Source organism: Rhinoderma darwinii, chromosome 1 (genome assembly GCF_050947455.1).
Source record: "Rhinoderma darwinii isolate aRhiDar2 chromosome 1, aRhiDar2.hap1, whole genome shotgun sequence".
Taxonomy (NCBI): domain Eukaryota; kingdom Metazoa; phylum Chordata; class Amphibia; order Anura; family Rhinodermatidae; genus Rhinoderma; species Rhinoderma darwinii.
The window spans coordinates 509,177,428-509,199,855 of record NC_134687.1 but is presented as its reverse complement, the minus strand read 5'-3'; the positions used below and the strand labels follow the sequence as shown (position 1 = coordinate 509,199,855).

The 22,428-nt window shown below is 42.1% G+C and overlaps 1 protein-coding gene and 1 pseudogene across 3 annotated transcripts in view; one reads left to right on the top strand and one right to left on the bottom strand.

Annotated features, from left to right (window-relative positions):
- Nucleotides 1-22,428, top strand: part of TNFAIP8 (TNF alpha induced protein 8) — a 109,132-nt gene that overhangs the window by 31,618 nt on the left and 55,086 nt on the right. The window contains exon 1 of one of the 3 annotated variants that reach the window (XM_075854812.1): nt 12,345-12,427. The exons of the other annotated variants lie outside the window; for them this stretch is intronic. The gene's annotated coding sequence lies outside the window, so the exon portion shown is untranslated. Of the gene's footprint in view, nt 1-12,344; nt 12,428-22,428 lie in introns of those variants that run through there. 3 annotated transcript variants of the gene reach the window in all.
- On the bottom strand, nt 5,335-7,066 carry LOC142744439 (cytosolic non-specific dipeptidase pseudogene; annotated as a pseudogene).

The window sequence follows — 22,428 nt, the reverse complement described above, 5'->3', positions numbered from 1 at the left end:
GCCTGGACGTCATGTGTACTCAGAATCCTGACACTTCTGAATCTTTTCTGTGAGATTCCGGCAAGTGAAGCGAAATCTCGTTTAGCTCCGTGATCTCGCGAGATTTCGTATCCGTTGCTGGAATCTCAGAAAAGAGTCAGAAGTGTCAGGATTCTGAGTACACATGACGTCCAGGCTGGATGGTCATGTGTATTCATTATCAGGACACTAGTAATGTTAGGGTTTGTGTATGTAGCTGCACATAGTGATATAACTATATCGCTAGTGCAGTGTAAATGAATGGGGAGGAGTGCATGATGCCGATTGGTCAGCGTTATGCACTCCTCTGTACAACGCCCACTTGGTCGAAAGTAAAAGTACGCCCACTTGGGCATTAAGAAAGCTCATTAGCATAAAATAAAATCGCTTCTAACGTTGTGAAAAAAGATCGCTTTTTTAAAATAAAAAGCATTACTGTCACCTACATTACAGCGCCGATCTCCTTATGTAGGAGACAGGGCACTTATAATGTGGTGACAGTCTCTTTAAAAGAAAAAGGGTCTGCTTTTTCCAAAAACTGTGCCACTCTTGTTTATGGGCTATCTGGTATTGCAGCTCATCTCCATTCTCTTAAATAGCAACTGCACTTTAATCAAACTTTTTGTTATTTCATAGAGGCATATTAAAAGTTTGGCTCGGTGGGGGTTTGGGTGCTGAGACCCCACCGTTGCTGAAACGAAGATACAAGCACTCAGCTGAGTGCTATGCTCCTTCGGTTGTGATGAGCGTTCCTCGCCAGGCTGAAGACGGCTCTAATGGAACGTCTCTGTAAGCCTCGCTCAGCTTGACGGGGATCAAAGCCGAAGGTGCAGGGCGCTCAGCTGAGCGCTTCTGCATTTTTGTCTCCGCACCGGTCCATTGAATTGGTGAAAAATTATTTTGCTGTAATCGCCCCTTTTAACATTGCTACGGGTCTGTTCGCATCATTCTTTGGCACTATATTCGTCATATTCATCGGGTAAGCTTTCGGCGTATATGCCAAATGTGTCCATAGGCCTCCATTCGCCAGTGTCTCTTGCGCTATGGAATAGTGTAATATATTATGGTATTCCATACAAATATGCAAAAAAATATACTGCAAGGCATACCTCTTACTACGTTGTGTGACTAGACCCTAAGATCGCTGCTTGCCTTATATTAAAACGCTTTCCTTTTAACAGACTGTATTAAAAACCATTTTAGATTGTTGGTGACTTATTAAATACACTGATTTTTACTTATTTTTTAAATAAATCGTAGTAACAGATCCCAGGGAGGATAACTTTTTTTTTTTTTCTCCTATTGCATGCTTTTTCTATGAAACCGTTTTTTCAGTGAGAAAAAAAGTACATTAGCGTATGTGTAGAATAGTTGATTATTTATATGTTGATTATTATTTGTAGTTGTAAAGTACATTTGTTAGCATAACTGGAATGTCACTCTTGACAAATGACAGATCAGACCCGTTGGGCATACACCAATGGCGTGCGTTTTCTGGCGAGACTGCTTGCGCCTAGGTCACAGAGCAAAAAAAGATCTGTGAATCACCATTGAAAACTTTTCCGACCAACTAATAAGTAGAAGTCTTCAACCATATGGCTGCCTACAGTATAACCAATAATGAGCTTTCATAACTATGGGGTACGTTCACACGCTTAACAAAAAATGGCTGAAAATGTGGAGCTGGTTTCAAGAGAAAACAGCTCCTGATTTTCAGCCATTTTTTTTAGGCAACTTGCATTTTTTTTTGCAGCGTTTTTTTACGGCTGTTTTTGGAGCTGTTTTTCTGTTGAGTCAATTAAAAAACGGCTCTAGAAGTGACATGCACTTCTTTTTACGAGGCTTTTTTTTTTTTTTTTTTTTTTTTACGCAGCCGTTTTTAAACGGCCGGGTAAAAAACGCTCCGTGGAACCAGAATGTTGTTTTTCCTATTGAAATCAATGGGCAGATGTTTGGAGGCGTTCACCCTCCGCATTTCTAGCCATCTTTCGAAAAGCGGCTGAAAATAGTCTGTGTGAACATACCCTTATGTGTATGACTATGCTAACAAAATAAGTGAATTAAAAAAAATTAGGGTATGTTTTATTTTGGGTGTGTTTTTTCAGTTTTGTCAGCCAAACAAAAAAGTCCCTCTAATCCTACTGGTTGGGAAATTTTGGCACATCTATAGGGGCAAAGTTCTCCCCCTCACTTGGAAATATGTATATGGCATAGTGAGAAAAGGAATGTATTTTCACTGAGAATTCCTTTTATTTGGTATGGTTGTTATATTAATGACCCTCTGATTGTATGGAGATTGGGTATAGCGACTGTATCGAATGTGATTAAGTATTTTAACAATAATTCTTTGGGTTTCAGGTATGTTTTTACACTGGGTCTGCAAAAAAATACTTTTTTTAGACAATGTTTTTGTATGAGGAATCCAAAAGAGTCAAGAGTAGCACGTACCGTTCCAAGTACTGCAGTAAATACAACAGGCGAGATAAGGGCCAGATGAAATTGCTACGCTATTGACAGGTATCGCAAAGAAGCCGATATCTTTACCCGACTTGGGGTGATCTTACACGGCCCGCATCACGGTCTCGTTGATCGGTTCTTGTTTGCGCATTACTCCGATCGCTCGTCCCCATACATTTCTATCATGTCGGAGATGTTCTGTCGACCATGATAATATTTTATGCATTTAAAACGATACAATCAGGCGAAGAACCATCGTTTGCTCTATCATTGGCTGATCGTTGCAGTGATTTATACAGGGCAATTATCGGCAATGAGCGTTCTGTGAACGCTTGTTTGGCCGGTGTAAAAGGGCCTTAACTTATCCTAAATATCCTTACAGGATATTAGCTAGAGCTAGACGTATAGCTGAAAATCCGGGACCATCTGCGAACTGTGAAATCTATTCCTGCTGATAAGCCCACTCATTCATTCAGTATTTTTTTTTCTACTTTTTTTATTCTATTAAATACAAGAAACTTTGTGCCATCATACTCCAATATCTACCTATTTTACACCAGAATTTCCTATATGCAAGGGTGCTTGATGAGGGGGGGCAAGTGTAAATCTAAGAAAGCAACAACTTTGGGGTCTATTCTTTGCAATAGTCTATTTGTGGACTCATTCCCTAGGGAAAGCATCTGGCTCAAAAATAAGGGCTGCTTTAACTGTGGACATGGTAGATGTATTTGCTGTGGAGTAATCAGGGTGACAACCATTCACATCTATGTTCAATAATATCACACAGTCGAGTCACATTATTATGACCACCAGCTGATATCCAGAGTAACTGCCGTGTGCAGTACAGACAGCAGCAAGGCGGGCTGGGAGTGACTCAATAAGGTGCTGGTAGTTGTCTCCGGTATCTGGAGCCATGCTGACTGAAGTGCATCCCACATTTGCTGGAGGGTGCGCGGGGAAGGATCCGTCGAGCGAACAAGACGATCGAGGTGGTTCCACAGATGCTCAATTGGGTTAAAGTCTGCCGAATTAAGGGGCCAGGGAAGTATTTGGAAGTCTTGGTCCTGCTCTTCCAACCACTGTTGGACGTTTCTAGCCCTGTGTGACGTGTCGCGTTGTCTTGCTGGAAGACTCCATCTGCCCCAGGGAAGACAAACCGCATGTTTTGATGGACATGATCTGCAACGATGGATTCATACCCAAATTGGATCAGAGTGCCTTCCACATGGATGAGTGGGCCCAGAGAATGGCATGAAAAATTCCCCAAACCACAAGCTGGTGGCGGCAGCGTTGTTCTTCCAGCAATGGTTGCAGGGTGTTTGTTCTCCTATGTTTCTCGTCTGACACGCCAATGTCCATCCATTCGATGAAGCAGAATACGTGACTCAGCGGAGAAGGCAACCCTTTGCCAATCATCGGTAGTCCAATTCCGATATTGTCGTGCAAATTGAAACATTTTTTTTCCCAATGCACATTTGTTAACATAGGACCAGTGACCATCCGCCTTCTTAGGAGCCCTATACACAGTAGGGTTCGCTGAACTATTGTTTTAGACACGCGTCTGGTAGCTCCCTGGTCGATTTTCACGGTTCGTTGCTCCATGGAAGCGTGTTCGGCCCTTGCGCACCTTCGTAGCCGACGTTCACCTCTCACATTGATGGCACGTGGTGCTCTGCAGTTTCCACGTTTGTTATTCCCAATGGTGCCGTTTGTCCGCACAATACTCTTTCACCTACGCAGCAATAATCATCCCTTTTTGCAACTCTGATAAATCGCCCCTTTTACCCATGGCAACAACAAGTGATATGTGTTCAGACAGCCTATCGCACACCTTATATACCCACCAAGCCAGCCCACGACACATCACTTCCTCCATGGGCTATGCGCTGCTGACATCGAAAGTAGGAGGTGGTCACAATAATGTTGTTCGACTGTGTATTATTCAGTACATTAACTGACCAAAAGTAAGACTTCTCCAAAAGACCACCTCTTATCCAGACCAGATTTCCTGTGATCTTTTCTGTTCCACCTTTGACTATGTATACTGCTTCTTCTTCTTTGAGTAGGCCAGCCCCCTAGAAGATTACTTTTCTATTACATTTTGGGTGGTTGTCTCAAAGAGGTATCTCTGCACATAGTTTTGTGATTTATTTGGTCACATGCACTACATGCCGGTTATAGTATGTGGGTTGTACCTCTTGAAGGTTCGCGTATGCAGATATTTCTAACAGAAATGTACATTCTGCGGTTTCTCTACAGTTTATGCTGCAGGTTTTTTCCGCAGCGGGGGCATGAGATTTTCTGAATCTCATCCACTTTGCTGCTACTGTAAATGCTGCGAAATTTCCGAACATAAATCCGTAGCGGATATTCCACAGAGCTTACGCTACGTGAGAACCGGGTCTTAGGGTATGTTCCCATACAGAGGATACACTGCAGATTTTCTGCAACAGAAAATCAGCTGTATAATCTAAAAAAAAAAACAAACGCTGGTAAATCGGTCACAGAAATCCACACCAAGTAGTGTGTTTTTGATGTGGAAACGCTGTGTTTTTTCCTGCAGGGGTTTTACCTGTGGATTTGGTGTTTAATATTGATTATACAAACTATAATTTACAGCAGTTTTTACTTCATTTTCCGCTGCGTAAATGCTGCAACAGAACAAAGCAGAATTTATGCTCTCCATTGAAGTCTATGAGCCAAACATGCAGCATCTACGCACAGAACATGCAGCATAAATTGACATGATGCGGAATAGAAAGTCGCACCGCAGAGCATTTGTTCGAATGGCTTTTTTACGTTTTTTTTTTCTGCGGCATGGGCATGAGATTTTCTACATCTTATTCACTTTGCTGCTACTTTTATTTTTATGCATGGTTATTTATTTTTGCTGTATTTGGCTATTGAAAGCCTGAAAACAGATGGAGAATAGAGTGTTGTACAGGGTTTCTGGTCAGCCACTACATCACGTAGAGCCAACCAATACTCATACATTGCAAATAAACCAAAGCAGGAGGGCATCCTATTTCAGACAAATGCTTCTGCAAGGGACTTCATGTTGTTGGTTTTGATTATTTTCAGAATATGTACTTAAGTTTCTTCTGTAAAACAAAGACTTGAATGAAGAGCTAGTCCAGCTTCGATACTTCATACAGGTACGCTCCCAGAAGTTTGACACCTTGAACATAATTATACCTGTTCAATTTCTCATTTTGGGAATGTGCGCCATCATCTGCGGCGCCAACAGGCAGCAACATAACATTCTTTCCAGTGGCTTCTTGGAATGTTAAAGTGACAGGAATGCTTCCACCTTCTCTGGTTAGGTCAGGTTCAACGTTAAACACAGCTTTCATGGCTTTCCTTCCAGCAAGGTAGTGAGGGTGGTTGAAGTCGGAGACCCAAGGCTTTCCTCCATGACCCATTGTAACTTTGAACTTGTTTGGACTACCCAAAGACTCAAATTGCTTGGTTAAATAGTCTTCCACCTGTTTCTTCACATCGTCTGGATTCATATGTGGCACGAGTCTTATAGAGAATTTGCCAATGACTTTCCTAGGAATCACAGTTTTGGCTCCACCGGCAGAGAAAGCTCCTTCAATGCCATGAAGTGAGAGAGATGGGAACCTCCACCTGTGCATCAATATCTGTTCCTTTGTTTCATGTAGTAGTTTACTAGCGCCAACATCTTTAGCAAATTCCTCAAGATCAAAGTCAATCGCTTCATAAATGGATTTCTCATTAACCGAGACGGGTTCCACAGGGTCATACATTCCAGGAATAAGAATTTTCCCCTTCCTGTCGCTCAAGTGGCCCATTAGAAAAATGAGATCAGTCATTGCTTCGTGAACAGATCCTCCATATACCCCGGAGTGAAGATCTTTGTCACAGCATTCAACCTCAATAAAAAAGTAGCAGATCCCACGCAGCCCATATGTGATACAGGGCTTGTTTTTTCCTAGCCAGTAGTTATCAGAAATGCAGATGTAATCCACGTCCTTGAAAAATGTATCTTTCTGGGCAAATATCAAATCATCAAGGCCTTCTGAGCCAGACTCCTCCATTCCTTCAAAGCAAAACTTGAGGTTGACAGGAAGTTCCTGCTTTGTTTGCTGATAGGCCTCAATGCTATTTAACCATGCAAGCACAGGACCTTTGTCATCTGTAGAGCCTCTCCCGTACAGTTTACCATCTCTTTCTTCCAAGACAAAAGGCTCGCTGTCCCATCCATCCTCCAGAGCGGCTGGCTGGACATCCAGGTGACCATACACACAAACAGTCTTTTTACCAGGATCCGACCCCAGTTTCCCCAAAATAATGGGAGGAAGTGGGATTTCAGAGCCATCCGGAAGCTTCTGCTTTCCAATGTCCACCAGCTCGGAGGAGCCACCTAAACGTTCAATCTCCTTGGCAGCCACCTCCATCATTTTCTTGATTTCTCCTCTTTTCTCTGGCCAGGCAGATACACTTTGAATTGCAACCCATTCTGACAATCTCTTGACGTAGACGTCCTGGTGACTCTCAATGTACTCGAACAGCGCGGGGAGGACAGAAGACATGGTGGTGAGAGGCGCTGGAGACAGAAGGCAGGCGGCACACTACTTTGCTGCTACTTTAAATGCTGTGGATTTTCTGCACAGTATTCCGTTGTGGGAATTCCGCAGCGGTTGTTATGTAGGAACCCAGCCTAAGGGTAGGAACACACTAGGCATAAACACGGCGGACTTTCTGCAACGGATTTAATTGTGGAAAATCTGCAGCATAATACAGTAGCAGCAGTGTGGGTGAGATTTTAACAAATCTCATCCACATACAGCGGAAAAAAATATGCCAAAAATAAACTTTTATAAATTGACCTGCGGTGCGTTTTTTTTTTTTTTTAAGTCGCAGTATGTCTCTGGAATTGCTGCTCTTCTGTTGCAGGTTTTCTATTCAATTTCAATTATTTTCTAATTCAATGGGGAGGTAAAGCCTGCAACAAAGAGCTATATGGAAACACTGCGATTCTGCCCAAAAAAACGCAAATTAAAAAAAAAGTTGTTTTAATTGAACATAATAATAAAAAATAAAAAAAGCTCACTTACCCCCTGCTGTAGTTCCTGGGATGACTATGACGATCAAAGGCTGCAGGAGTCACATGGACTACAGTGTCATACCAGGGGGCTGGGCTACGCTCATGATTACGGCTGGGGTAAGTTTTTTTTTTTTTTTTTTTTTTTGTTTTTTTTTTAATTGCTGCAGGATTTCAGCACGCTGCCCGAAAATCTGCCCTACAACAGGTGCGGTTTTTCAGGCAGAATTCCCTGCGACTACCAGGGCGGATACGATTTTGTTTTTATGCAACGTATCTGCCTAGTGTGTCTGTGTACCTTAAGGCCAAAAGCACACTATGCGTATTACGTGTTGACTTGCTGCACGGCAAATCCGCAGCGTAATACAGTACCAGCAAAATAAATGAGAACTCAAGAAATCTCACTTACACGTTGCATTTGTTTTCTGCATTTAGATTGACCTGCCCTGCAGATTTAAAAATCTACGGCAAGTCAATTTATCTTGCGTTTCCGCTTCCAAATTGTATCTGACTAGTTTAAAAAAAAAAAAGTCATACTTACGAGGTCGATGCATCCCTCTGCCATCCTGCAGCTCGGCCTCCTGGGATGGCGTTTCAGCCCAGGTCACATGCGTTTCATCCCAGGAGACCGGCTTGGACGAAGAAACACAGAATTCTAGGTACATTTTTTCTGAGTTGTGTTTTTTGCAGCGGAATTGCTGCTTTTCCGCCACAAAAAAAAAGGCAACATCTGCTATTTGTTTGCAAGTTTTACCTCCCCATTGAATTAAATTGGGAAAACCCACAAACAAAAAAGCAGCGTTTACGCAAATACAATTGACATGCTGTGTATTAAAAAAACGCACCGCAGGTAAATTTCTGAGATGTTTTTCATATCTCATCCACTTTGCTGCTACTGTATTATGCTGTGGTTTTTCTGCAACGAAATCCGTTGCGGAAAATCCGCAGTATTTACGCTACGTATGGACTGACCCTCAGGAGTTCACACGTAGCGTAAAAACTGCAGTTTTTTTATTTAAAGTATATTTTTTGAAATAAGCATAGTACTGATATCTTATGTTTTTACTTTGTTTTCCCAGTGATCTTCTACGTATTTTATTTTTATAGGCTTGTGAATAGCCTCTTTTACACGCAATGTGTGAAGAAAATATGCAGGAAATACTGTGACCACGATCGTTCCTTCATAGCTCCGATAAAGCAGATCATAAGTGCAAAGATCTAGGGGAGGGGTGTTTTCAGTGTTTGAGTGGGGGTGAGTTTTAATATTTTGCTGTCGTTTGACATATAGCCACTACAGAGGTGACAAGAGGTTGAAACACGGTCACCATTCATGCAAGCATTTCAGTGTGTGACTAATGGGTCTACTCTGTTCGGGAACCAACTTTTCATGTCTTATTAAAAGAAGGTAGTGTGTGGAGCATGGCAGTCAGTCGGTCTGCTCTCCAATGAAGTTTAGGTAGTGTTGAATTGCTCTTGTGTTTTGGACAAATCCTGTAACATAATTTTTGATGTGCAGTACTGGATTTCAGATGAAAATGTTGCTTCCAGTACTAAAATTAGTAGTTATTCTGTTTTACTGTAGTTGTAGAGTATTTCCCCCCCAAAAATGTAAAATAGTCCATACATGGTAAACCTTTTAGTACGCCTTTTTTGCTGTTTTTACGCTAATTTTTGCAAAAGTGACAGCAGGAACTGCAGGCATATTATTAGTTGATTAAACATGGTGGCAGTATTACCATCAGTTTCTAAGAAGCGAATTCAAAACTGACCAATATGGCTGCGCTTCCTGCTGTTATGTTTGCGAAAATGTCTGCCCCAATAAATAAATGTTAAAAAAAAGCCAAGATCTTTGTAGGTAAAAGAAACCTCATTACCGATCGTTGACTGCTGCTTGAGCTCTTGATTTACTTCATGTTGGATTATTTTGTGTTTAAAAGGGCAACCGTTATGTTTTACAAATATGATATCTTGTGTTATTTTTTGTCGTCTCATGAGACAACTCCTTTTAAGACGGCCACTGTCCATAGACATTATTTTTGCATATGGATGCAATAGTGGAGGCCCCCCTCACTCGGGGGCACCTTTTTATATGCCTACCTATCCTGGCAGGTTCAAGTCATCCATGTTTAACACAGAAGGCATTTAATCTGGATGGCCAACATGTAGAACTACATTGCCGGTGAAATGCCTGACTTGATCTGGTCTTCCCCCAGCAATATCTACTGTTTTTGACAAGATAACCCCTTGAGCAATGTCCTACTCTTAAATCATTCTGCATGATTCACATGTAACTGCTGAAGCCACATTTAGGCCTGATTTCCACAAGCGTGTGCGTTTTGCGCACACAAAAAACACGGCGTTTTGCGTGCGCAAAAGGCACTTAACAGCTGCGTGTGTCATCAGTGTATGATGCGCGGCTGGGTGATTTTCACGGAGCCGCCATCGTAATTACACTTTATTTGAACGGCGAAATATAGAACATGTCGTGAGTTTTACGCAGCGGACTCGCGCTGCGCAAAACTCACGGACTGTCTGCACTGCCCCATAGCCTAATATAGGTGCGTACGACACGCGTGAAAAGCATGCGCGTCGCACGTGCGTATATTACGCTCGTGTAAATGATGCCTTAGTTTGCTTTACGGAGTTGAAGGATTTGTAAGACCTGCAATGATTGTGCAGCATTGAAAGATAAACTGCTTTTTTTTTTTTTTTTTTTTTTTGTATTTATAACACTTGGAAGGAGGAAATGTGTCTGATTGTTACCAATGATATTTTAAAGATTGCTAAAGGATGTTAAAAATAATCTAGCAGTCCATAAAAATAGCCAAGATCCATATTCTGTTTGTACTTTCCTTCCTGTGCCCTTGCTTGTCTCTTTAGATTTTGTTTTGTTTTTCCCTCTACCGACCCACCTAATCGCCTATCCTCTTGAACTCATTGCTCTAGTCATCCCAATTCTCAAGAAGCCCAGTCTTGACCGATCTTCTACTAACTGTTTCTAAACTTCTAGAACATCTGGTGTATACTTGTCCGTTCAGTTACCTCCCGACAAACTTTGTTCGACTCACAACTTCCATACTTTATATTCTAACTGCATTAACCAATGTATATAGTGATCTCTTGTTGACCAAGTCCAATAGTCAATACTCCCTTTTTTAAATATTTCTCGACCCATCTAATACTACTTAGCACGGTCTTTTGGCTTAAAGGATATTGTTCTGTTATGTGTTTTTTGTTTTTTCTTTGACTCCACTTTTAGTGTGTCTCTTGTTGGCTCTTCTTAGGGCCTGTTCACATCGCCGTTGCCTTCTGTTGAGGGGTTAACGGAAACCTAAGCTTATTTAATGGTGACGGAAACACTGCTAAAGTTTTCCATTTGTCACCGTTGTGACAGGGTTCCATTGTTTTGGCGGAATCAATAGCGCAGTTGACTGAAGTCAAATGGAACCTTAGGTTTCCGTTTGCCTTTCCATTGAGAGGTTAACCCGACGGAAACCTCAGACAGAACCCCTCAACGGAAGGGCAATGGTGATGTGAACACAGCCTCTCCTCCTCTGTCGGGGTTTCCCAAAGTTCAGTGTTGGGCAAGCTATCTATATACATCCGCTCGAGACATTTCGCATCCTTTCCTAATTTACAGTAGTGAACGTCCATCTCTGTCTGTAACACTCCCATCCTACATTAGGCCTGATGTCCTGGAGTTTTTCTTAACTCCGATCTGTCCTTTCTTTTTCATATTCAGTCCATTGCCAAATCCTAACTACCTACCTTCCTACCTAAGGGTGTACATTGTAAAAGAAGATGGAGACGCCCATGTATGGATCTGAGTACCGCTGCAATGTTTACATGCATCAATGCCCAGGTCAGTGGGTGCCGTAGGGAAGGATGGTTATATTTTTTTTTATAATATGTATTGGGAAAGCCCTTATTCTGCATAAATAATTGCGCTAGATAAAAAAAATAAAAGCCAGAATAACCCCTTTAACTTAATGCTTGCGCTCCACTTACACTCCAACTAAAGTTGTCCCTCAGACCAAATCTTGTCCTATTCTCATTCTGTCCAGTCCTCTGCAGTAAAGTATCTATGAATATATATATATATTTTTTTTGTTTTTAAATAGGTCACCCCATACTATGCGGTTTATGTATACTATAGTGTGTGGTAGATAATCTCTAAAAAGAGAAAAAAGATACAATGCGCCACATGGTGCAAAATCAACCTGGTTGATAGGATGAACAAGATGCAAGGAGAAGCAGTTGCACTCTCCTATGGGAGTTGTACAGATCAGGTATAAGGCTGGATTCACAAGATCATGTTCGGTCTGTAAAGGATGGAACGTATTTCGGCCGCAAGTCCCGGACCAAACACACTGCAGGGAGTCGGGCTCCTAGCATCATAGTTATGTACGACGCTAGGAGTCCCTGCCTCTCGGTGGGACTCCGAGCGTCGTACGTAACTATGATGCTAAGAGCCCGGATCCCTTCAGTGTGTTCGGTCCGGGACTTGCGGCCGAAATACGTTCCGTCCTTTTCGGAACGAACATGCTCGTGTGAATCCAGCCTAACACTGATTCAGGCATTTAGTTGTTAAAATCAGCTGCAGCTCTCCCATCCAAAAACCGGTACCCTGACCATGGTACCGCAACTAGACTGTGAATAAGCAAAAATCGATGGATATGAAAGAGAGCGCTACTGGTAGAATAAGTATTAGCAGTATTGGTAATATCTTTAAGGATTTTTAATGCATGGCTACGTGTTACAACACAGAACCTGTGTCTTCATCAGGCTAAAGAAAACATACAACAAACATAATAACAACCATATATACAACTCCGCTGTCTACTCACTGAAATATCTCAACAAGGAGATGAACAACCGGAGCAGGTAAAAAAGAAGTGAAATCCTGAACACCACAAAAAACAGAGGCAAATTGTTAGTTTTTTACCGCTCACAAGGGAGAAAAAGGAGATAGTGCACTACCTTTTGGAAACTATAAATTCCATGAGTTTATTCCATACTTACAAAAACAGATATAGATAAAAGCATGAGATAAGCTCTTGTAACACGCCAAATATTGCAACCCGACCCTGGGTTTCGCCCTTCTGGCTTCCTCTGGGGCATCTCCTATCTCCTTTTTCTCCCTTTTTGTTGGAGATTTAGAACATCAAGTACGAGGATCTACACAGCAAGCAGTTGCATTTCTGCAGTTTCATTTCTGTGTTGGAGCCACAAGTACCAGCGAGATAAACACACCAGTGGAAATTTGGATCGTCCTTTCTGCATGCTAGCTGAGGGAAGGTCAAACCCTTGATGGACACTTCAGACTTTACATCTACAACCGTCTGAGCGGTAAAAAACTACCAATACATCAAACATGTCTTATTTATACACATACTGGGCAGGATCACAAAATTCAAAGTGAACTAAAAAAAAAAACGCCAAAAAAATCAAATGGCACAACTGTCAGTGATATAATCTGGGACCGGGTAGCGATTCATACAATGTAAATTAAACATAAATAGTAACACTTATTATGTTTTATAATTCTATTGTTAATACGTATAATTGGACACTATGTTATGGTGTTGCAGAGTATCTCCTTATAGTCAGGACAGAGGAGCAAGAAAATATGGCGATACAAAAACACATTAGGGAGTATTATTATAGAGAGGGACAGTAGGGTACATAATTACGTGTCCCATTTGGCCATTACATGGGAGCGATGTGGATGTAAAGCTGTGTGGTAGATAGGGAGTGATAGAATCCATGGTAATGGTAATAGAAAGTTTGTTTTGTTCTAGTAAAGTTATACCTATGTATTTATTGTTCATCACATTTTCAGTTTCTCATAACCGTTTCTATCCTTTTTAGTAAAATATTTTGTAATAGCTGTGTGTTCATGGGGGAACAAGAAAGGCAGATTACGGAAATGACGAAAGACCAAACTGAGCATCTGCACAGAGCAATAATGAGGACCGCAGCCATTGAGCAATACACGTGCTGTGTGAAATTGACACTTCAGACTTTGCAAACTTACTACACAGTCTTAGGGTATGTTCACACGCAGTGTTTTCAGGCGTATTTCGGGAGTTTTACGCCTGAATAAACGTCTCCATTAGGCCTACAAACATCTGCCCATTGCTTGCAGTGGGATTTACGATGTTCTGTTCCCACGAGCATTTATTTTACGTGTCGCTGTCAAAATACAGCACGTTACATGACGGCTGGACACTTCTTGGGACCTCTTTGGAGGCGTTTTTCATTGACTCCATTGAAAAACCGCTCCAAAAACGGGTGTGAAAAACGCGAGATGCTACAAAAACGTCTGAAAATCAAGAGCTGTTTTCGCCTGAAAACATCTCCGTGATTTTCAGACGTTTTTGGTCACTGCGTGTGAACAAACCCTTAGTAGTTTTTTCCATTACATGACACTTGGCTAGCATGATTCAGAGTACTTTAGGGTCAGTTCAGCGTTCTTTTTACGTTTTTTGATGCGGAAACTGCGAGTGGAAAAAACGGCTCGCGGGAAAAAGAAGCGACGCGCACTATCTTCGGGCTTTTACGTCTCTGACCTCTCATTGACATCAATGGGAGGCAGAGAAAGCGTATTTCGCAGTGTTTTTTTGCCCGAGGCACTCCATTGCCTGCAAAAAAACTCTGTGTGAACCCAGTCTTAGAGAGAAGTGTGTGTGTTTTTTTTTTTTCTGTTTGGTAATTTTAGTTTTTCTGTGTGTTTAGCTCTTTAACCCATTAAAGGGGTATTTCCATCTCAGAATTTTTTTGGCATATGCACAGAATATGGCGTAAATGTCGACTGCGCTATTGATTGCGTCGGAAAACCGCAAACCAGCCGGAATGGTGACGAACGGAAAGCATTAGCGATGTTTCCGTCACCATTGAGATCAATGGTGACTGAAACGGAAGCTGTGCTGTCAGTTTCACTGTCCGTTGCGGGGTTCACCCGACGGAACCCTCCGACGGAACCTCGGAACGGAAGTGAACGGTGATGTGAACAGGCCCTTAGGCTGCATGCACACTTCCATCGGCCATTGTACGGCTGCTAATGACTGCTCCGTGAACCACGGACCGCACACGGGTGGCTTCCGTGTGCAGTCCGTTTCACGGACCAAATCAATGAAAAGGCAGAGCCTGTTAGCGTGAAAAACGGACAGGAGTAGGACCTGTCCTATTTTTGACGGAACGGCCGGACGGTTCCGTTAAAACAACGGACATGTGCATGGCCCCATTGAAAGGAATGTGTCAGGGTGCGATCAGTTAAAACAACGGATAGCACCCTGACTAATAAAACTGAAGTGGGCATGAGGGTGAGGAGGGGGGTGGGGTTTCATGTGAAGTCTGTGCTTTTGCAGGTCTTGATTAGGGAGTATAATGATGTCTCTATTTAGTGTTTTAACAACCTCCTGTAACCACAGTTTCCTTCCGCGCACAATGTTTTCATCTGTGACTTACTCCTGCACTCCTCATCAAGTAAACATTCAAGCTATTTACTGAGAAATGCTCAGCATCTTCTGTTAAAGTACAGTACTAAAGCATCGTAAGTAATGCCGATCAAATGTATCATTCTAAGGCTGGGTTCACACGACCTATTTTCAGGCGTAAACAAGGCGTATTATGCCTCGTTTTACGCCTGAAAATACGGCTACAATACGTCGGCAAACATCTGCCCATTCATTTGAATGGGTTTGCCGACGTACTGTGCAGACGACCTGTCATTTACGCGTCGTCGTTTGACAGCTGTCAAACGACGACGCGTAAATTGACTGCCTCGGCAAAAGTGCAGGACACTTCTTTGCTACGTAATTTGAGCCGTTCTTCATTGAACTCAATGAAGAGCAGCTCAAGATTTACGAGCGTCACAGACTCCTCGTTACGAGGAGGAGCATTTACGGCTGAAACGAGGCAGCTGTTTTCTTCTGAAAACAGTCTGTCATTTCAGCCGTAAATGCCTGCTATCGTGTGAACATACCCTCAAAGGGGATTTCCAACTATAGACATTTGTCATATCAACATGAGTTACCTGTTGCTGGTGGAGAAGTATCCAAACGTGCCTCATTTTCCAATTGAGTGAATGGGAGATATGGAAACAGAAGTGTCCCCAATATGATTAAATATTCATAGCATGTGTACTGGATATTCCATAAATATCTAGTGTGAAAGCGCCTTAAACACCCCATTCCATTCAGTTGGTGAAAATTGTTTGCACACATTCTGAACAAGACAAAAGCAGATAATGGTTTACCTAGAAGGTTATATTCGCACATTTCGCAATGATTGCGGACATTCTTTGCAGATTTTGCACTGGCAATTTGCACGGAAGTACTATATAATGCAATGCTAAAGCTCGACCGTTTTCCCTCGCCTCTTTTGAGAAGCGGTGAGAGAAGTTAAAAGTAAAAAATTTGCGACATGGGCAGCATGCTTAGCACAAGGATGCTATAGAGACAGACCCTTGGGAATTTTTGTCATGGTAACATAGAATAAAGGGTTCATGTCGGGACCGGAAAGTATTAGCAGTGTACTCACCGCAGTATGTGAGTACACTCACTAATATGCATCTCGGCCGCTATTCCGTGGTTGGAGGCATCCGCTTCCGACATGGACGCCCGGAGGCAGCAATGGCAGCTGATCGGTGCGGGGTCCGGCTGTCTGAGCCCCACCTATTATATACTGATGAACTATGTGGCGGATAGGTCATCAGTTGTCCGGTCTTTAAGGAAAAGAAATCCACCACAAATTTCAAGCGAAATCCACTTCAGAAATCTGCACGTTTACTTGTGGATGTTTGACATGGATCTTCAGCTTATGTGCCACAAATCCACATAAGGATTAGCCTCATTCAATGGAGCTAACCTATCCGCTGTGTCATTTTTCTCAATCTCTGCACAGACAGAGGTTTCCCATTTAAATCAATGGGAGGCAGATTTCAGTGTGGAAAGCCTTGTGAAATCCAACCCATGTGAACATTCTCTAACGAAAGTAGACTGTGTTTTCCCGTAGTAGGCGCTGTTGAGCAGACAAAAACGATTGCGTACATTGGACGCTGTAGTAGTTTGTCCTTGTTTTAGCTATAGACCCTCCTAGTCAATAATACTATTGTTCATATTATTCACAGTCTATATGATCAGCTGTTTGTGTCCTGATTTTAATCTGCGGGCCACAGTGTGAACTTGAAGTTACTTGCGTGAAATGTGCATCCTACTCCATTCACGGTTGTCAGCAGCCATTAAGGATATATAATCCTGTTAGTTATTTTAGCTTTATAGTTAATTGAGTTTTAGTGACCACTTTCTTTTTATTTATTGAAGTGCAGTTACAGCGCTCTCTTTGCAGTCTGAATTATCTGTGTGGTTTTTGGGGCGGTAGTTTAAAGGACAGCCCCTGTCTATATGCTCTATTAGAGTATATAATGTAAGGTAATAGAGGGGAGTCTCTTGCAAAGAGCCCCCTCTTTAATCCAGGGAGCTGCTGTAAATAGCTTCCACTCAGGAGGACAGCACGACCATGGTGTATTAGGCTAGGTTCTCATCCGGTTAAAACCTCCTCCTGTGTAATTATGAAAAACGGTTGTCAAATTGGATGGTGCAACAGAATTGCATTACACAGAAAAACGAATAGTTGTAAAACACAGACAAACTGACACTTATAACCAAGAAGGAAGTCCCAGCGAAAACCTATGGATTCATTAACAGATTTGTTTGACAAGCAAAAACCCTGCCTCCCCTTCACATCACAAACGGAAGTTTCAACATAATTCTCAAACATGATGTGAAGGGACCTTTACATGGCATTGTTGCCCGTTCAAACATAATACCATTGTAGGAGATTGCCCCACCAAGACCAGCTAAGGATTTCCGCTGCCAGGCCGTGGTGATCAGCTGATTTCCAGCTGGTCTGCAGTTAGAGAATGGGTTATCCAGATGGAACAAAAACAATTTCAAGACCCATTGAGAGAGAAATGAGAAAAGTGAGCCATAGGAAGGGCTCAAGGACATGGCCATGTTTTAGCCCTGTGCATGAGTTGCATGCTAAGGGTATGTTTATGTGCTGTGTTTTTAGGCGTATTTTGGGGCGTAAATGCCTCGAAATACGCCTGGATAAACGGTAGGTAAACGCCTACAAACATCTGCCCATTGAATTCAATGGGAAAAACTGTGTTTCGTTCAGACGGGGGTCTTTGTTTTTTTTTTTTGCCACCGTTCTAAGCGCTGTGTAAAATGGAGCATGTCACTTTAGCCGTTTTTGGAGCTGTTTGATAGTATCAATAGAGAAAATGCGTCAAGAAGAAACGCCTAAAAATAAAACAACGTTTTCAGCTTCAAAAACAGCTGAAAATGAGGCTGTTATCTTTGAAAACACAGTTTTTACTGGTGCGTGTGAACGTACCCTTAGGCCTCATTCACACGGCAGGTTTTCCCGGGCAGGTGCCGGCCGTTCATAAATCGGCCGGCACCCGGCTGCATTAGGAATAATAGACCCCTAATGGGGCTATTCACACGACCGATTTTTTGACGGCCGGGAAAACAGTCCGTCAAAAAATAGGACATGCTCTATCTTCGGCCGGGTACCCGGCCGCCCGGCTCCCATAAAAGCCTATGGGGCCGGGTAATACACGGCCATCACCGGGATGTGTCCCGAGTGATGGCCGGGTTTTCCAGCGCTTGCGCTCTATCTCCTCCTCCTCACAGCGCAGAGTGCATGTGAGGAGGAGGAGTTGATGCCATTCGGACGAATGGCATCTCTGCACACTGTGTGGCAGGGCCGGGGTGCACAGCAGGTGGAAGGGAGCGCTGCGCTGACTCCCTTCCCCTGCTTGTTTTAAAAGCGCCCTGGCCCGGTGACACCTTCGATGGCGCCGCTAGCAGCTGCTGCGGCTGCTACTACTGTAGCGACGCCACTATAGCAGAGCGGGGAGGTATCTCCCCGCTCTGCTATGTGCTAGCCGCACTTTAGCTCCTTGAAGGAGCGGAGTCCCCGTGTTTTCGGGGATTCCGCTCCTGGACAGAGCGCTTGATGTCTCTGTCCATATCTGGGCAGTGACATCAGGGGAAACTCCTGAAGCGGAATCCCTGAACACATGGGGATTCCCCTTCAGAAGTTGCCGCTGATGTCACTGTCCAGATCTGCCCGGCCCGGCACGGATGCAAAACTTAATGCAAACCGGCCGGGCAAAATGGCCGATTTTACCGGCCGACACCCGGGCTCGGGAACGACTCGGTCGTGTGAATCCCGCCTTAGTCAAGGATCACATTCTTTCCTGTGAGATCAGGAAATCCTTTTCCATAGAAGGCTTTGGACAAACCTTTCCTAATCCTAAAAGATGGTATCTAATCCTATCCTCGGCACTAAATATACAGCTTTTTCATAGGAAAAGGAAGTCCTATTTTATGATGCTGATATAAATAAACTAACTTTTACAGGATTTTTATACAGGAGACCGTCTTTAAATATATATATTTGTCTAGAAAACCCTTACCTGGTCCAAAAACAATCGAAATATATTAGCATGTAGAAATCTTATAGGTTCACACAAAGGGTAACAATGGGTCCAATCCAGAACAAAGTCCGTGTTTAAGTACGGATGATAAGTATAATGGAGCATAACATGACCCAATGTTCTCTGAAACAGGAAAGAGAGCGCTTTACAAGTTATTCATAATTTGACTTCTCCGCTCACAATTTGGACTCATTTATTTATTACATTTCTTCTGCTGATATATGATTGGATCGATAGCGATATTCTGGGAGTGGTAGAAATCTGAGGTTTTCTTTACATTAATCACGGTGTACCCCGCCCCCATCTTCTCAGCGGTCACAGGGGTGCCTTCATATTTGCATACACTATTATTGAACCATGTTGCACATTTTAATTTTGCAAAAGTTGAGTTCTATAATAAATGGTTATTTTAGCAAGTTTTCTTACATTTTTTTTTTTTTTAAAGATTTTTTTCAGACTGAATGCTGCCATAATGTCATGTAAGCAAAGAATGAAGTGGTGTTCTCTTGCGGGATGTTTTTTTTTCTTCTACTGCCTGTTAGATGCCTTTAGGGCATTTAAGAGTCTTTAGGGGATCCAAGTATTTCCAGATGCTTTCAAAATGGATTTCAGTCACATTGATCTGTCTTCTCACCAAACTTTGTTGTAAGCGAGCACTACTTTGCTTTTCTTTAATAAAAAGGACATTTTTAATTTTTATTCTGGTGCGACTGCTGTTTGTTTTTGTTGGCCGACCTAGATAGTAACTTGGGTTGTGAAGTGCCCATGCAATTTCTTTTTCTTGTAAGTTGATGTAAATTTCACACATTGATTTGGATTTAATACAAGATTTGTAAATATTACATTTTATTGTAATCATTTCATTGATTTGTATTGAAGTATACCGGTTGTGCGATGGTATCTTGACACCGAAGAATTGTAGCCTGCAGCATTGGGTTGCACATATTGCATAAGTTTAGATGCAGTCTATTGTCATCTGTTGCAGCCATTTTTTGGTTGTTTTTTTCCTCTCTGCCTGCCAAAAGTTTTTGTTTTTTTTTAGCATTCTGTCTACATTTCCTGAAAAAAAAAAAAAGTCCTCGTACTGCTGTCGTTTAATGTACCATATGATGGGAAAATGGAAACATATATTTGTGGGCTTTTGTTTTTATTGCTTTTACCGTGCTATAAAAACATGTTCACTCTATTCTGCGGGTCAATACGATTATGGCAATGCCAAATTTCTATAGTTGTTTTTTTTTTTTTTTTATGATGTACTTAATTAAACTAATTTAAATTTTAAAAAAAATTACTTTTTTTGTAGCTACATTCTGAAAGTCACAACTTTTATGGACGTAGCGAAACCACTTACATTTTTTATTTTTTTTACTTTTTAGTATATTTTTATTTTTTGTCTAAACTTGAACTGTTTTCTCCCCCCCCCCCCTTTTTTTTTTTTTTTTTTCTTTTCTTAAAACAAGCGATCATTTGACAGCTGGTACAATACACTGTGATACCTAGTTGTGGCTGCATTTTATTGCAATGCAATCTCGTATGAGATTGTACCGCAAAATAGCATGTGATTGTGATGTAAATCCATTCCATTACCTGAATTTTCTGCAATTCAGGTGTGAAGCCTGCTATCAGAAGGTAAAATAAATTGTATTGCTATGATCTTACCTACCATCGCATAAACCTAACTTATTAGATTTTTGGCAATTGCAATATCGTTGATCGCAAGTACATATTAATGCCATAACATGCAACATTTCCTCGTATTAATGCGATAGTTTCACATGTAAATTTGCAGTGAAGCTCTGGCCTAAAAGGTTTCAGCTTTTCTTTTTTTACCCTGTTGCGTATATAGAGTGTCAACATATTTGCACCGCTGTACAGAGTCTCAGATCAGTCTCTGCCCCTGATGGGTCTCAGTCTAATTTCTGTAGTTCACATACATCCTAAGGCCAATTTCATAGGAAGACAATTAAACTATCAGTATGTTTTTGGAGTGTGGAAGGAGAGCACATACAATCTCTGTACTGCCGGTTTTGCTTTTTATTGAATTTTCTAAATCATTCTGAGTTCCTAGCAGCAAAACTGAAATTGTGGTGTTCTGCGATTCTGCCTTTGCCCACAAACACTTGACACTGGAGTCTTGGATTCTTCTTTTTCATGTTGATAAGAGAAGCAGAAAGAGTGTGTACATTCCAGTCTAGGTCTATACTCTTACTTGTCAACACTCCCTGCTGACTGGGACCATGTAATGCTGTGGAGTGTACATTTGTGACGCCGAGGAATTCCACATGAAGAGACGATCACCGCACTTCTTGAAAGCGTTTATTTGTTAGTTACTTTTAGCAAGTGTATTGGTGTCTTTGGATAAAAAATAGGTTCAGAATAAGTCCTAGAGATTTGCTCTGTTCGTGTGTGTGTAAAGCTACATGAATTGTGTATGCAGACGAAAAGCATAATAAAGGTGCGCAGATATCAAACCGAAATAAAGTATGCTACTAAACTAGTTTGTTTAAATATTACTTCCATTGCTAATTTATTTAGAGGCTCTGTCACCAGATTTTCAAACCCCTATCTCCTATTGCAGCAGATCGGTGCTGCAATGTAGATTACAGTAAAGTTTTTTGTTTTTTTTTCAAAAACGAGCATTTTTGGCCAAGTTATAAGCATTTTTATATTTATGCAAATGAGCCTTTCTTAAGTACAACTGGGCGTGTATTGTGTGCGTACATCTGGGCGTTTTTACTTGTTTTACTAGCTGGGCGTTGTGAATAGAAGTGTATGATGCTGACGAATCAGCATCATCCACTTCTCTTCGTTAACACCCAGCTTCTGGCAGTGCACAGACACACAGCGTGTTCTCGAGAGATCACGCTGTGACGTCACTTCCTGCCCCAGGTCCTGCATCGTGTCGGACGAGCGAGGACACATCGGCACCAGGCGACAGAGGCTACATCGACTTGCCTGCAAACGCCGATGCTGCTGCAGAATCAACTGTAGCCTCTGGTGCCGATGTGTCCTCGCTATTCCGACATGATGCAGGACCTGGGGCAGGAAGTGACGTCACAGCGTGATATCTGGAGAACACGCTGTGTGTCTGTGCACTGCCAGAAGCTGGGTGTTGACTAAGAGAAGTGGATGATGCTGATTCGTCAGCATCATACACTCCTATTCCTAACGCCCAGCTAGTAAAACAAGTAAAAACGCCCAGATGTACACAAACAATACACGCCCACTTGTACTTAACGTTAAACACGCCCAGTTGTACTTAAGAAAGGCTCATTTGCATAAATATAAAAATGGTCATAACTTGGCCAAAAATGCTCGTTTTTAAAAATAAAAAAAAACGGTACTGTAATCTACATTGCAGCGCCGATCT